Source organism: Rhinolophus hipposideros (assembly GCF_964194185.1).
Source record: "Rhinolophus hipposideros genome assembly, chromosome: 12".
Classification (NCBI taxonomy): Eukaryota; Metazoa; Chordata; class Mammalia; order Chiroptera; family Rhinolophidae; genus Rhinolophus; species Rhinolophus hipposideros.
This window is the reverse complement of record NC_138058.1, coordinates 65,454,547-65,470,824: the sequence shown is the minus strand read 5'-3', so window position 1 is coordinate 65,470,824 and position 16,278 is coordinate 65,454,547. Positions and strand designations below refer to the sequence as shown.

The following is a 16,278-nucleotide window of genomic DNA, read 5'->3' as shown; positions in this document are numbered from 1 at the left end:
GTCAGCTCTGTCTTTCCTGAATTCACAAACTAGTCTGTAGCTTCTTGTTGGGTGGGGTCATCTCTTAGACTTAGTTTTTATCTTCTCGATCTGGCCTAACTGACACAGGACTTCCTGAGTACACAGCAAGTGATGACTTCTGTTGGGGTATTGAGACAACACAAGGTTGATTAATCTTTTGTGTTTGAACTTTTTAAGCACCTATTAAACATGCTGGGAGTGAGTTGTTATGTGATACAAACAGTAGATAAAGATGTAAGTGTTCATTCCGAGAAATAACCCTTTCTTCTTTTTCTTCCTCTCCTTCTCCTCCAACTCTCCCTGACCCTCTTCCCCTCCCTTTTTCTCTCCCCTCCCCTTACCCCTGCCCTTGCCCTTCCCCCTTTTTTCCTCCTCCCCTTCCCCCTTTCTTCCTCCTCCCCCTCTCCCCTTCTTTTACTCTGTTTTCCCTTCTCACTGTACTGCACCTTCTGGATGGAGCTAAGAGGGGCTTGCCCTGCCAGAGGTTCAGGCCAAGGTTGTGAGCTTTGTGTGTCTGGTGAGGATTGTGGTCAGCTAAGTTGGTTTTCTTATTAGAAAAGTCTGGTTTACACTGTGATAAAGCTTCATACTTCTGATTTTAAAAAAATTCTGTGGCAGAGACATACCCTCTAAATTCCTATCCACATACTCATAACGGAGCAGCCTGTGGTTGAAAATCATGTACACATGTACTCCTGATTCCCTGTTGCTAGAGGGTAACATAGGTTAGCCACAGAATAATTCCTAAAACATTAAGAATCGTAGCCATTCCTCTCTCTTCTTTGCCTTTAAAAGAATTTATAACCTTAGTCCCCACAGTTTTAGAAACCTAATCAATTCGATTTATTTCGACTCCCTTTATAATGATCTTTTTGCTCATCTGCCTAGAACAGTGGTTCTCAAAGTGTGGTTCCTGGACCAGTAGCATTGATATCACCTGGGAATTTAGGAACGCATATTCTCCAGGTTTTATCCCAAACCGACTGAATCAGAAGCTCTGGAGATGGGGCCCAGTAATGTGTGTTCTAACAAGCCCTCTAGGAGCTAAGTCTCCTGACATCTCAGAAACAGCTCCCACCTTCGCCATTACTCTTGTAAAGAGAGGACAGAGAGCAACTCCTGAGAGCCCGGGGCACGCCTCCAGAAAGCATCCCTTGTACAAAAGGGCCAATCCACATGTTAGCACCACAGCCCTGATTGAGGGAAGCACCTCCAGAAGACAACTGACTTGGAATTTGAGAGGAACTGATTGCACATCATAATCAGTAAATTGCATGCGGATGAACAGAAGCATCTGCTACTAACATTTTCAAAGCCACATTTTTCACAGGTACATTCCAGAGTGTAACAAACCACTTCCACATGTGGGGGCTGATCTCTCAACTATATATCTTACCTGCCTTTTGTGTCATCACAGATTTCTTTAGAAGTTAAAGTTCACTTCAAAGTCACAGTGAAGCCCAAAACTTTTCCAGGTGCAAGATGTCTTCAGAGATGTTGGTGATTAAGGCTCAGGCAAAACTGTTAATTAGGGGAGGACCGCCTGAGCTCAGCCGCCTTTGTGCTCCTCTCACTTCTTGCCTTCCTTGCCCCCTGCCCAGGTCAATTACTGGGAATGTGCATTGGAATCGCTGAGGAAACTTATTAGCATGTCGGTGCTAAGGCTGCACTCCTAGGGGTCTGATTTAATTATTCTGGGTGGGGTCTATGCATTTGGTATTTTTAAAAAGCATCCCATGTTCTTCTACTGCCCAGCCCAATCCTGGAACCACTGGATTAAGTAAATGTTTCTTGAGTACTGATTATGTGGAAATCTCTTGGCAAGGGAGTGGAGATTTAAAAGTGCATAGGCAAGAGGGTGTGTCTTCTAGAAGCATAGAATGATGGAAAGTGCAGCAATATATCCACACCTAACTAGAACCCAGAGTGGATGTAAGGGCTACGTTGGAGCTGCACACAATTTGTTATGTGTGCCAAAGACCGGGTAGAGTTAAATCTGAGTGGGGATACTGGTCCACAGAGGAAAGTGGCTTTGAGTTTGGTTTTGGAGGATTTTTGAAAGACATGGGAGAAAGAACATCTGGGGCAGAGAAAACAAAAATGAGCAAAAGCGTAGAGGGAAGAAAGTTCGAGCATTTTGGAGTAATCAGTAAATATTATATAGCCACTCACTGTATATAGGGAATGAGGCTAGCAAAGTTGTCTGCCCCAGATTTTAAAGGATTTTCCAATGCCATGGTAACAATTTGGATCTTATTCTCCATGAAATTAAACATGGTATGTATTTTAGAAAGCTTCATCCTTTGGAAGATGGCTACTATTTCTATTAATGAAAGTGTTGTGAAGTATGTTGAGCCAATTCAGTTAACACACTGGTCATTTAATTTACTTTGTTACAACTTCCTGTGCTAGACACGATGAGGAATTAAAAAAAAAATACCCTGAACAACAATTTATAATTATAATAAATATATTGTTGACCCTTACACTCATATCTTATCATTCTATTATACCAAATATAAATTTGTGGGTTCAATGGCCAATTTCTATTGTTGCTGTTGATAATTCTTGTTGAAAAAATAAAAGCAGTTTCTATGTGGTGAAAGGAGAATACTTCCCGTGGCTCTAAGTGCCACTTTGAACGTTAGCCCAGAGGCTGGTTATATGAAACTCACACTAAAACATTCTGGACTTGGAGGGACGCTTTTGCCCTGAAGAAGGCCGTCCTGACAAAGGGCTGCACTCCCGGGCAAAGGCTCAACTCCAAGTTTTCTGCAGCTCAGGCACCTTCCAGGGACAATAACTGGGACGTGTGGTATCATGTGTGAGCATTTTGTATGCAGGCGTATTTGTTTGGTTTTCTTTTATTCAGGAAAGAAGGCTCAGTCACTCTTCCTTTGCCATCAGTGTAAGCAACACTCCAGGATTCTCCAAAATGCGCTGAATATTCCAATTGTTAAATCTCTCAGGGGAGCCCTGGCGTTAACACGGTGAGATCTAAGAGCACCTCACAGGTGAGCCCCAGCACCATAAGTTGCTTGCCCAGGGACCTTGGGGAGGTCATTTTCCCTACGTCTAAATGTCTTCATCTGAAAAGTAGTAAAAGAAATAGTACCTGTGGCACAGGACCTAGGGGAGGTTAAATGAAGCAACAGTGCTAAAAATGTGAGTTATTATTACTAAATGTGAGTTATTATTACTAAAAGAGCATGCAGGAGGGAGAGGGAGGAAGGGAAGGAGGAGGTGAGGGGATTCAAAGGAGGGAGATGAGATCATCCTTAAGAAAAAGTGCAGCTAGAAGTAGCCAGAACTAGTTTTCAGTGGTGAACCAGACCAGCCAGAACTAGGTTTCAGTGGCTAAGGGTGGACCCAGGAAGCCATTTTGTCATGGTAGGTGAACTTCAGCTAATTATAATTGATTATAATATTACTAGCATGGCAGCCAAGAAAAATCTCCTCCCCTTGTATTGCCATGACAGTTCTGACAGCCAAAAAAGGACAAAAATCCCTCTTCCCAGCGGGAAGGAGTGGTCAGCGAGGACCCACTTAGGAATGCTTATAACTCCATCCCTAAGTCTTGACTCTTTCCGCCCTCATTTTAGAAGTCACACAGTTCTAAGCTTCTTTATTCTTTAGGGCAGCTGTTCATCTCCAAGCCTGCCCTCTTTGACCATCTTGAGAGTGTACTGTGCTTTTTAAAGTAAATCTGCTGCTTGCTTGGCTTATTCAATGCATCCTCGCATTCTTTTCTCTGATGAACACCAAGAATCCATTTTCCGGGAACAAAATGAGACAGGGCATCAGCTTTCATCGGCACATCAGTAGCATAGAGCCCTTGAGTTTCATCAGTACTTGCCTTCCCCAACCTTCTCCATGTAAGGAGACCTCCAACTTGCAGGCTTGGGTCCTAAGCCAAGGAGGCTGAAGCCTGCCATGGAGTGAGAGGCTTCCCAGCCACAAGTTTTATCTGGACTTGGTCTTGCCACAGACCCAGGGCACTTGTGCAGCCCTTGAGCTGGAGAAAGGGACCACAAACTAAGGAATACGGGGGCCCCTAGAAGGTGGAAAAGGCAAGGGAACCGATTCTTTCCTAGAGCCTCCACAAGGAACCAGCCCTGCTGACATCTTGATGCTAACCCAGTGAGACTGATTTTACGTAGAGCTCTGGCTGCCAGAACTGCCAGAGAATAAATTTGTGTTGTTTTAATCAACCAAGTTGGTGGTCATGTGTTGCAGCAGTCACAGGGAACTAAGCAATAAGATTAGAAAAATAAATGAGAACTAGACCTCGATCACCCAGTTGGGAAGCTTTGTCTGTATTCCATGGGCCCTTGTCTCCTGGTCGGACTGGAAGGATGTGACAAAGATGGGTGGGTTCCCACTTCAAACTGGACATGTCGCCTCTATTCGAGGTAGATATCATAATCATAATTTTAAAAACCCCCTCTTCCAGAGATTCCTGCTGCCACAGCATTCCTACACACCACTATTGACCTTCACCAGAGGGAACCCCTTGCAATATGGATGTCAGACTGGATGAGATCCAGTTGAACACACCCATTCAGGTCCTGTGATGGGCTGCTGGCCACCTCTGGGAAGCTCCACAGCCAGGAACATTGACTTATCTTTTCCCTCCTACACCTCTGATCCACCTTGAGGCCAAGACTAAGGCTGTTGTAACTGCAGGATTATAGTTTCCTGGTCCTCACACATGCCCCTGAAGATGACTGAACCCATCTGTATCACTCTGCTCCAGCCACCCTTGCACAGTCACTGCCGCTGACTTGGAATGGCTTTAGGGAGGCCAAACAATGCCACCAAAATTCCAGGGTAGGAACATTCCTGGTACTTCAGACTAATTTCTAAGATGACAATTAACCCAGTTCATTTTAAAGAAATGAACCCCTTTAGGCTGAAACATCCGCACCTAAAAGATCCAAACCAAGAAAAATTCGTTGCAGTTAAGTTTTTGTTTGTTTGTTTGTTTTTCATGTTTAATTTTATCATCACTGGCAGGTGCCTGAACTGCAGGAGCCTTTGTGATCAGCCCTGGAAAGCAGTTCTTCCTCAGCACAGTCTTCAGGGCATAAATGTCCCCTCCAAGTCCAAAGTGTATTAGTGCATGTTTCATATAACCAGCCTCTGGGCAAATGCTCCAAGAGGCCCCAGTGTGCTATTTTACCACATTCATGATAAATGAATACATGTGTTCTATAAATATTTACAAAAGATACAACTATGTACAAAAATGAAAGCCCCTTTCATGGTTCCCTCTCCCAAATTCCACTCTCCTCCTCTAGAACTAACCAAGACAATAACAATTCAATGTTAATTTTTGAGATTTTTCTAGGTATTGATACCAACATATATTACATATAGTATGTGCAGAATTTGAAATTAGTTTGTCTTTACATACTTGGACACATAATACCTCTTTTTTGGTGACTTGCTTTTTTTTAAAAAAATACTTTTCACTTTAAAAGTTTTAAATTTACAGGGAAATGGTAAAGACGATACAGCGAGTTGCCAGGTACCATATCCAGTTTCCCTTATTTACCTCTTACATCACTACAGCATATTTGTCATAATTAATGAACTCATACTGATAAATTATTAATAACTAATGTCTGTAGTTTATGCAGATTTCCATAGTTTTCACCTAATGCCTTTTTTCTGTTCCAGAATCCCAGGATCCCATCAGGTTTAGTTGTCATGTCTCCTGGGGCTCCTCTTGACTGTGACAGTTCCTCGGACTTTCATTGTTTTTGATGATCTTGACATTTTGGGGAAACACTGGTTAGATATACTGTCACATGCCCCTTTATGGGGATTTGTCTAATGCTCTTCTTCACAATTAAACTGGGGTTCTGGGTTATCACAAGGAAGATCACAGAGGTAAAGTGCGAATTTCATCTTAGAGTGTATATCGGGGTACACTTAGAGTGTATACATCTTAGAGTGTATATCAGGGGTATACACTATAATGTAATTTACCACCGTTGATGTTGACCTTGATCATCTTGTTGATGTAGTGTTCTCCAGGTTTCTCCTCTGTAAAGTTACTTTTTTCCCCTCCTTTCCATTCTCTACTCTGAAAGGAAGTCACTATGCTTTCCTCCTATGTAGGGCAGAGTGTCTACCTAAATTATTTGGAATTCTTCATGGGAGATTTGTCTATTCTCCCCATTTGTTTTATTCAATTAACTCATCACTATAAACTCATGGGTATTTATTTAATATTTTGCTTTCAAATCCAATACTGCGTTACTTATTGTGACTTGCTTTTTGCATTTGCCTGGGCAATTTTCCATTTTTTAAAAAACATTATTCTGAAACCATGGTCTAATTGTGTATTAGGATTGTTACTTTTTTTTATCTTGGATTGTTGATTTTTATTTTTTTAGTTTTTTGTAATTTTTTTTATTAGTTTCAGGCATACAAAACAATGTAATAGTTAGATATTTATCATTTATATGCCTCACAAAGTGATAAACCCCATCCCCCAATCTACTACCCCTCAGACATCTCATACAGCCATTACATTTCCAATGTCTCTATTCCTAATGCTGTACTCCACTTCTTGTAACTATATATACATATATATATATATATTATATATATATTATTTATATATATATATAAAATTATAGTTGACGTTCATTATTGTTCAGTTTCAGCTTCAGGTGTACAGTGCAGTGATCAGGCATCTACATCTTCCTTGAAGTGGTCTCCCTAATAAAAAAGTGTCCATCAGAGACCCTACAAAATCTTTACAACATTACTGATTACATTCCCAAAATTGACTTTCGTATCCCCGTGGCAATCATGTGGTTACCGATTGTGCTTACTAATCCCCTCACCTTCCCTCTTATCCCCATCCCCCCTCCCATTTAGCAACCCTTAGTTTTTCCTCTATGTCTCCAAAACTGTTTCTGATTAGTTTGTTCATTTATTCTTTTCTTTAGATTCCACATATAAGTGAGATCGTATGGTATTTGTCTTTCTCTGTCTGACTTATTTCACTTAGCATAATGGTCTCTAGGTCCATTCATATTGTTGCAAATGGTAAGAATTCATTCTTCTTTATGGCTGCGTAATACTCCATTGTATAAATGTACCACAGTTTCTTAATCCAGTCATCTACCGATGGGCATTTCGGTTGTTTCAATGTCTTGGCTATTGTGTATAGTGCTGCAATAAACATAGGGGTGCATAAATTTTTTAGAATTAGAGTTTTAGATTTCTCCAGATAAAACCTAGTAGTGAAATTGCTCGGTTATAAGGTAGTTCCAGTTTCAGTTTTTTGAGATACCTTCATACTGTTTTCCATAGTGGCTGCACCAATCTGCAATCCCACCAACAGTGCACGAGGGTTCCCTTTTCTCCACATCTGCGCCAGCACTTGTTGTCTGTTGATTTATTGATGATAGCCATTTTGACTGGGGTGAGGTGGTATCTCATTGTGGTTTTTATTTGCATTTTTCTAATGATTAGTGAGGTTGAGCATTTTTTCATACGTCTGTTTGCCATCTGTATGTCCTCTTTAGAAAAATGTCTCTTCATGTCCTCTGCCCATTATTTAATTGGGTTGTTTGTTTTTTTGGAATTAAGTGAGTGTTTTATAAATTTTGGATATTAACCCCTCATCGTATATATCATTGGCAAATTGTTTTATTGATGGTTTCCTTTGCTGTGAAAAAAACTTTTTAGTTTGATGTAATCCCACATGTTTATTTTTTCTCTTACTTCCCTTGCCCGAGGGGATATATCAGTAAAAGTCTTACTCCAGGTAATGTCTGTAAACTTTCTTCCTATATTTTCTTCTAAGAGTTTTATGGCTTCAGATCTTACATTTAAGTCTTTAATCCATTTTGAATTTATTCTTGTATATGGTGTAAGGAGATGGTCCAGCTTCATGTTTTTGCATGTGTCTGTCCAGGTTTCCCAGCACCATTTATTGAATAGATTGTCTTTACCTCACCGTAAATTCTTGCTTCTATTGTCATAGATTACATGACCATATAGGCATGGATTTATTTTGGGGCTCTCTATTCTGTTCCATTGGATCATTACATTTTTTATTTGAGCTCTTTCTACATGAATTATGGTATAGAGATGGTTTTGATTGCAAAGACCAGTGCTGACATCATTTTCATACCTCGAAAATTAATTTGGGGGGGGCAAAATAATTCATGAGGGGTACTAATGTCTCCTATTACAAGAAGTGATTTGGGAACCCAGGAAAATCTGGAAATCCTGGAAAATTAGACATTCATAAAATGCTCCTCTTCACAAAACCCACTCCACCCCGCAGATGCCCTTTGGTTGCCTCTAACAAGAAAAGAACATCCATTTCTTTTTCCTTTTGCCATTAATATTGCATTAATCACACCCTCTCCTAAAACATGCAGAATATTTACATTGTTAATAACTTATGATTACAAGGGAGTGCTGTCACTGATGTGGTGAAATCGGAGATGTTGGGCAGGCTGAGTTTTAGGGCTTCAGGCTGAGTTTGGGGAGGGATCAGGGGCAAATGCAGATGTCCAGTCTACTACTCATATATGCAACCAGAAATTTTCTCCTTGATTTTCAGCAAAACTCTACCAAGGAAGCAACTTATTCAAAGTCATAGTGTGAAAAGATGAAAAATAATAAAACTCTTGAGACACATATTGCCAAACCACCATCATACTAACATGTCGGCAAGGGCACAGAACATCTCATCCTTATGACCGACACTTGTACTGCCCATTAATCTTCCTTTAGTTCTACTAGGATTCCCTTCACTCAGTCTCTCTCAAGGGCCCACAAGGCGGCCTCTCTACTCCCCCTTCAGTAGGAATTCCAAACAAGTCACTGCACTGACAACTGCACTTCCTCTCCTGGGATATCCATCCCCAGGACAATAAACCCACCTCAGTCCAGCCACAAAGGCCAGCAGGAAATTAGAGCAGCTGGGGCAACTGCATCCTCTTGACTCCAGCCTTTGAGGGACATTATTGAAAGTTTCCAACTTCTAGAATCAAAGCTATGAGAAAATATAAGTACTCCTTCACCTCCTTATAAAAACTGATGGAGACCAAGCTTACACTCTGATCTATATTTTCTCTTCTGGCAAAAACAAAACAAAACAAACAAAATAACAAAAAACAAACAAGAAAACACCCTTCTTTGCCATCTGTTTCTAATTGTTTTGTCTTATCTTCCCAGGCAGACTCAGAGGAATTCTCTGCTATTGTCATGTGAATTCTCACCCATAGCATTTGCTGAACTTTCCTGCCACTCACCTGGTACAACTTAAAATTTACCTACTCTGGGACCCTTCCTAACCTCCCATTCCAGAAATTTCCCCTTTCCTGCCCAAAGGGTGCATCTTCTGTTCTACAGGAGTGGCCTCTTATTCCTCCCTTGAGGGAACATACTGGATCCTACACATCCTTTACATACCCCAGAACTCCAACCACCAGGAATTGTTTTCTAATGAACATGTACATGAGAAATGGTGGTAATCACAGAAATGATCCTGCAAGGGAAATGGAGCTGATATTTTCAGCCATTTTAGATGGGGAAAATCAGCAGCATGTGGATGAAGAGGTTAGCTGAAAGTCAAGTAAGTACTTCCTCCTCCAAAATCATTAAAATAAAAGAATATAAAAGATACAAACCCTAAATGGACAAGGAAAGTGAAAGTGGGGATTACAGCAGACAAGAGATGGTCAACAAAACTTAGGAAATAGACAGCACATGAACACGTGGTAACTACTGACTGCCAGTAAAGGGATTGTGGAGCCAAAACCTTGTCACGGATTAACCCAATACAATTTTGGAAAAGCACAGAGATTGGAGAGTGTCAAGTATCTCCAAAGGCCAGGGTGTGGTGGAATCTGAAAGGAGGAGGTGGGAGTTGGGGCTTGTGTAAGAAGTAAATTTCCTTCCCAACCCATGCAACCAAACAACTGCTTTTCCTCCCTCCATCCAGGGGCAAAATAGGTTTAGCCCCTGGAAAGACTCTGGACTTGAGGACCTCAGGTCCAGTTACAGGCAGGGCTGAGGCACCAAAATGGAAAGAGGGGCATGTAAGTAAACATCTGCATATGAAATGGTGAAACCCTCCATCTTTCCCTGCTCAGCCAGACCTGTACACTCCCCAGGCAGGGGTTGGAGAATTTCTCTCCAGGGAAACTAATCAGCTCCAAGAGAAGAGAAACCTACTTATCTTGGGAGCCCAATGAAACAGCCTGGTCCTTGCCTGACAATCTTAAGGCAAAGCCCATAGATTAATGAATGTTCCTCCTCTTCCCACCCCAGTCACATCTACCCAACATATACATGGCTTCAGTTCAATTTTTTAGGGTCTCAACTTAAAAATGAATCTCTGTGCCATTCATTTGCACTAAGACATTTGAAGTAAGTGTATAATATAAGTCCAAACTAAGGGAGGTAGATAGGTAGGTAGATAGGACGGAAGGAAAGGAGGGAGGGGAGGAGGGAGGTAGTGAGGTAGGAGAGAGAGAGAGACAGAGAGAGAGAGAGAGAGACAGAGAGAGAGACAGAGACAGAGACAGAGAGACAGAGAGACAGAGAAAGTTGCTCAGAGGAAATAGAAGCAACTGAAGAATTAAGAAACACTTTTTTAAAAAAATACAAGAATATTATCATATATAAGAAAATATATTAAATCTATTCAGAATAGAATAAATCATATTAAAAAACAGAGAATAAGAGCACTTAAAACTAGCATTTAAAATTTAATAGTATATGTAGATGGTTAAAGTAAATGAAACCTGGAAAATGTAAAAAAAGATGGATGGAAAAGGAAAACAAGAAGTTAAAAAATCAAAAGATAAACCCATGAAGATCAACATTCAACTGATGAGCTAATCTGAAGGAATGATCAGAGAGAAAAAAAACTGTAAAAAAATAATACTGTAAGAAAATATTCTTGAGCCAATGGATACAGCTTTCCAGATCAAAATGGAATATTGCATGCCCAGTATGTTGAACTAAATAGAAAACTCATCAAGGCATATCATCATTAAATTTGGGATAAAGAGAAGCCCCTAAAAGTTTCCAGAGAGAAAAATCATACAAAGAATTTTTTCCATACAAAGAATTGGGAATAAAAAGTTGCCTCATATTTTTCAAAAAGAAGTATTGGGAGCCCACTGATAGTAGAGAAATGCTTCAAAATTCTAACAGAAAACTAGATCCAATCTAAAAATCTAACGGAAAACTAGATCCAATCTAAAAATCTATGCCCAAACTACAATCAAATATGAGAGTAGAATAAAGATATTTTCAGACACACTAGGTATTATGAACTTTTTCTTCCCTGCATTTTTCCTTAAGAAGCTACTGGAAGATAAAATCCCCACCACCCAGCCGAAATAAGGGTCTGAAGACATGAGGTGCAGGAAACCAGAGATCCAACTTAGGAGGAAGCTAAAGGAAATTCCCAGGAGGATGATGAAGATAAATCCTAGAGTATCAGCAATGCATCAGCCCCAGAGCATAAACAATCCTGACTGGCAGAGAAGGACAGGACAGATGGCTCTAGGAGGAATAACTCTTCGGAAAAAACAGAGCCTGAAAGATTGCCTGAAGTATCTGTTCATATTGAGAAGTGCTGTATAGCTCTGCTAGAAAAGCTGGGGAAGAATTAGTTATACGGATAACAATAGGAAACAAAAGAAGGAATGACTGACTACATGAAATTGTCAAGAAAGATAAAGAGTAATCAGACATTGCATGACTCATCTTTGAATAATATTTACATACTTACAGAATGCTAGAGACTGAATATTGATTTGACTAAAATTGGTGCTATGACTATAATGGAGGATGGGGAGATGAGATATATACGTGTTTAGGGGAGGGGCAAAAGGGTGGTATAAGAGAATTAAAAACTCATTTTCCATAGAACAAAGTCAACAGATAATGTCTAATATTGAGACATTGAGAAAAAGACAGCATACACATGATATTTAGAGATGTGGAAATAAATGCCAGAGGACCCAACAGCAAGTATTGCCAAGTGGCTACTACTTCTGGAGAGTAAAACCGGTGGGTGTGTGTATGTGTGTGGGGGGGGAGGTGGAACAAGGACCTCCTGTTTTGTGTTATAAGGTTTCTAATGTTATCTGGTTTGCTTTTCAGGGAAGCAGTATGGTGCAGTGCTTAAAGCCTAGACCCGGGTTTGCATTTCAGCTCTGACACTTGTTGACTCTGAGAACTTGGGCGAGATACTTAACCTTTTCATGCTTTGATTTCCTCTTTCCACCAGGAACAAGAATAATGATGCCTGAATCAGTTAATAAATTAAAGCAGTTAGAAGAGGGGTACATAGTGTTTTCGAACTATGTGCTATTATTGTTATTATTAAGCTATATACACATTTAACTTAAAAATTAATGTAGAAAAAAGTCAAGGAGTATGCAAATCTCATTCTGAGCTCTACTTCTGAACACTCTGTCCTTTCTTCATATAAAGTAACAGTCAGAATTTTATGTTCAATTTTGCCCTAAATGTACCAAACTCTGTCCCTTTTCTTCTCTATAGAAAATGTCAGTGAATGCAGTACCCACCGAGAGGGCTTGGGCCTTCAGCCCTCCTGACCCACAGCCTGGACGGATGTCTAAAGAGCGGTCCACACCATCCTTTAAGCCCTCCCTTGGCTGGAGACCACAGTATCAGCCCAGAAGGCACCAAGCCTGACTTTGGGTGTGTGCTTTTTAAAGCAACAAGTCATAAATCATCCTAGATCACTGTGGTCATCGTGAAAAGACTTGCTGTCCTGCCAGGGTCCCAGACTGAGCTCTTTTTGTTTCAGAAGTGAGTGAAAGAAGCATGAAGACATATTCTAAGAACCAGCTCTTTCTAGCTCTTCAAGAGCAAAAGAGGACCCTCGCTGACCGTCCCCTTTCCTCTGCCCTTTCCCTTCTCCTGACCGTCACCCTGTGATGTCATTACACAGTAGAAAAGCTAGAAAGTTGCTTCTGTTTCACTCTTCAGCACTTCTCTGGCTTATTCAGCTATAGCCCAGTCTCCTGTCAGCACCCACACAAGAGGGGAAACTATGGTGACCTGTGATCTTGGTGTGACATCTCCCACCATGCCACAATGGGACCAAAGTGCTTCTATTACCATACATGGTACGTTTGCTCATGGCTCTGACATCTACTCACTCTGAGACATTAAGTAAGTATTGTCAGCAACCCCAGACCTCAGTCTGCTCTATTGTAAAATGTAAGAGTCACACTGACCCGAAGACCAAAGCCCTCATTTCACCCAGACCAAGCAAGGCCTGAGGAAGTGAAAGGACTTGCTTAGCGTAACACTGAATTAGAACTGGGACTCGAGCCATTATTATTATTATTAGTTATTATTAGAACTGGGACTCAATGTTATTGAGTCCGGACATTGTTCTTTCCACGGTGCTTGATCCCTACCCTATGTCTAAATTATCACCTCCTAATCAAGACTCTTCCACGTGAAAAACCAGAACACCATCCAGAAATGCACAAAAAGATAGCATTGTTCTTTCACAATATGATAATTCCTTTCCAAGGCTTTAGCACTAGGTTTTGATCTTACCCAAGAATTCCCAACTAAAGTAAGACATGGGACATTAAAAGCTCCAAATCAGTTGAAACAACCCTTTGCTTACATATCTAGTCAAATCAGCGTCTCTGACAACACGTTTTCATACAAAGTCAAAGACTCACCGTGCTGTAGACGCGAACTCCGGAGCCTCACTGGAAGGGAACTGCTTCTGAACAAGTTAAGTGAGATGGAGAGCCAACTGCTCCCTTCTCTTCCCCCTCCTCTGCCCACACCCACCCAAAGGCCAGTCTCTAACAAGCTGTTTGGCAACTCTGTTGAAGACAGCTTCAGGTCCAGGAGTGGATTGGGAACAGCTAACACTCTGGCAATCATCTTCCTTTCCCTTGAGCCCAGACTTCAGTGGGCGTGCAATGTGGCATTTTGCTTCTGATTTCAACCACTTCTCTAGCAAAACAGCACATGAAAATTCATGCCTGCACCCGCACAGGAGCAGCCAGTCCCAAGTGTTCTGCCTCCCTGGCCTGGAGAGACCCTTGGCGACCCGAGCCATCTCCATCCCAGCACCGAAGGATGAGGCCACGAATTGCCTTAGGACAATGCTGGAAGCTTTATACTGTGCTGCTTTGTTCTCTTTAAGCCAACGGAGCAGATGGGCCCCTGATTCTGCCGAAAACAGCCTGGGAAATCTATGAGGATGGACAAGCCATTTGACTTTCAAGCCACGCATAGCAGTTGTTGGAAATTAACACAATGTATTCTGATCTCTATGTAATTGTAAAAATGGGAAGTCTAGCGCACGAGCTAAGGAAACACTAAGTCTAAAGCTAAAAGCTAAGTCTAGCACACGAGGGGCCTATTTTCTTCATTCTCTAGTTCTCTCTGGTTTTCTGCTCTCACTCGTCCATCCTTCACCTAACTGACCAGCTATATAAAACGTCTCTGAGCACACCAGGCCCTTACACAGAATTATCCAGGGCTCCTTGCAGTAGTCTCCAGCATCAAGTGCCCATGTGGTGGCATGACCTTCAGATGGCCGTGCCAGCTTCTCATCCTGCCCCTTTACACCCCACTGTCTGCTTCAGCCACGTAGAGCCAGGCATAGCCCAGGTTCTCTCTCACCCCTGAATTGTTAAACACAAATTTCCCTGTACTCAGAAAACCTCTTCCCAAGTCTCAGCGGAAATGCCTCCTCCAGAAAACCCTTCTAGTGTCCTCCAAACGGAGTCCTGACCATCCTCCATGGAAGATCCCCTGGGTTCTTCAAATGACCTCTGTCGGGATACGTTTTCTAAATCTGTCTCTCAGGCTAGACTGTGAGCACTTTTGGGGGGAGAGTAACTTTTTTCTCTGAGTGCCTCACTCAGCACCCAATAAGTAGAAAACGCTGAGTCAGTGACTGTGTTCATTCAATAATTCTTAGGGGCGGGAACTATGTTATGTTCCTTTTCTCCCTATCTTCCTCCAGGTAATAGATGCTCAAAAGTGTTTTGTGAATGATGGACTAAATCACAATACTATATTTCCCTAACTGAAAGAATTTGTCATTTGTGCTCAGACAAACACACCTCTCAACGTGACCGACGTCCAACATAGGATTTTGCCTTTAAGTAGTTTGTCATGCCCTGCAGTTCCCAGGCAGCTGTGTGCGGCTTGTGTTCCCTCCCTCTGGTTCCATTTCCTCCTTCGGGCTGTTAAACACTGCCCTGCGGGCTTCCTCTACTCCAGGTGACACGTGGAGGAGGAGTGGATCCTGCCCCACCTTGCTTGTTCCAGGTGCTTGAGCCCCTCAAGACTTAGAGATAGGAGCCATGGGAAAAGCTTGCTTAGGTTTTCAGCTGGACAGCTGCACCTGTGACCCACGGATGGTGTTGGCCTCCAGAGGCCCTCCACATTTTTCACACGAAAACAAGCCCTCATTATTATAGACCAGCAGAGGGGGGTATAAAACGAGGTATGAAGGTGGGGGTTAAAAAGGATTGTTACTTCATTTTCTTATTTTGGTTCTGCCCCCTCCAGCCTAGAATGTTCACTCTGCAATAGATATGTCGGGCTGATGTGTGTACAGGCTTATTGATCTGAGCCCGAGGTTTCCTTACAATGATCTATAATCACCTTCCAGGAAGCAGGGGACTTTAGCCAGGATGTGACATAGCCTCTAAATTTTGTATCAGCTGTTTTGGAGGAAGTCTGTTTTTGTAAGAGGGTCACCAGCACACCCAATAGACACTCTCTCGTAAGTTCGTGAATTGCTACAACATAAAAAGACAGGCCCGGTTTGAATTACCAGGCTGTGATTCCTCAGTGGAGTTCTGGTCACACTCACTACGCAAACCATCTGGAGCCTCTCTCTGGCACTTTGTTATTTACTCACAGTCCCAGGTGGAATTAGAGCCCATAATTCACCAATGTCCGCCCCTCTTCTCCATGGACAGCATAATACCTCATCTCAGCAGTCACTCCCATCCATCAGCCACTCCAATTTGGGAATCACTTGCCAAAGTGGATGTTTTTCTTTGGGGATTATCATTATAAATTAATGTTTTAAATTTTGGGACTAGTCCGCCATTTTCCAGAGTGTCTTGCCTTTTTTTCTCTTAATCTCCCATGTCTCAAACTTATAAAGGGTCCATGTATTCCTCCCCAGTTTTTCCTTCCTCCCTTCCTAAAGGATCATATGTTCCAACCCTTTTT

The 16,278-nt window shown here is 41.8% G+C and overlaps 1 protein-coding gene across 1 annotated transcript in view; it reads right to left on the bottom strand.

The window, feature by feature from the left end:
• Window positions 1-13,801, bottom strand: part of OSR1 (odd-skipped related transcription factor 1) — a 72,680-nt gene extending 58,879 nt beyond the window's left edge. Inside the window, exon 1 of the mRNA XM_081068447.1 lies at window positions 13,749-13,801. The gene's annotated coding sequence lies outside the window, so the exon portion shown is untranslated. The remainder of the gene's footprint in view (window positions 1-13,748) is intronic.
• Between the last annotated feature and the right edge of the window lie 2,477 nt (window positions 13,802-16,278).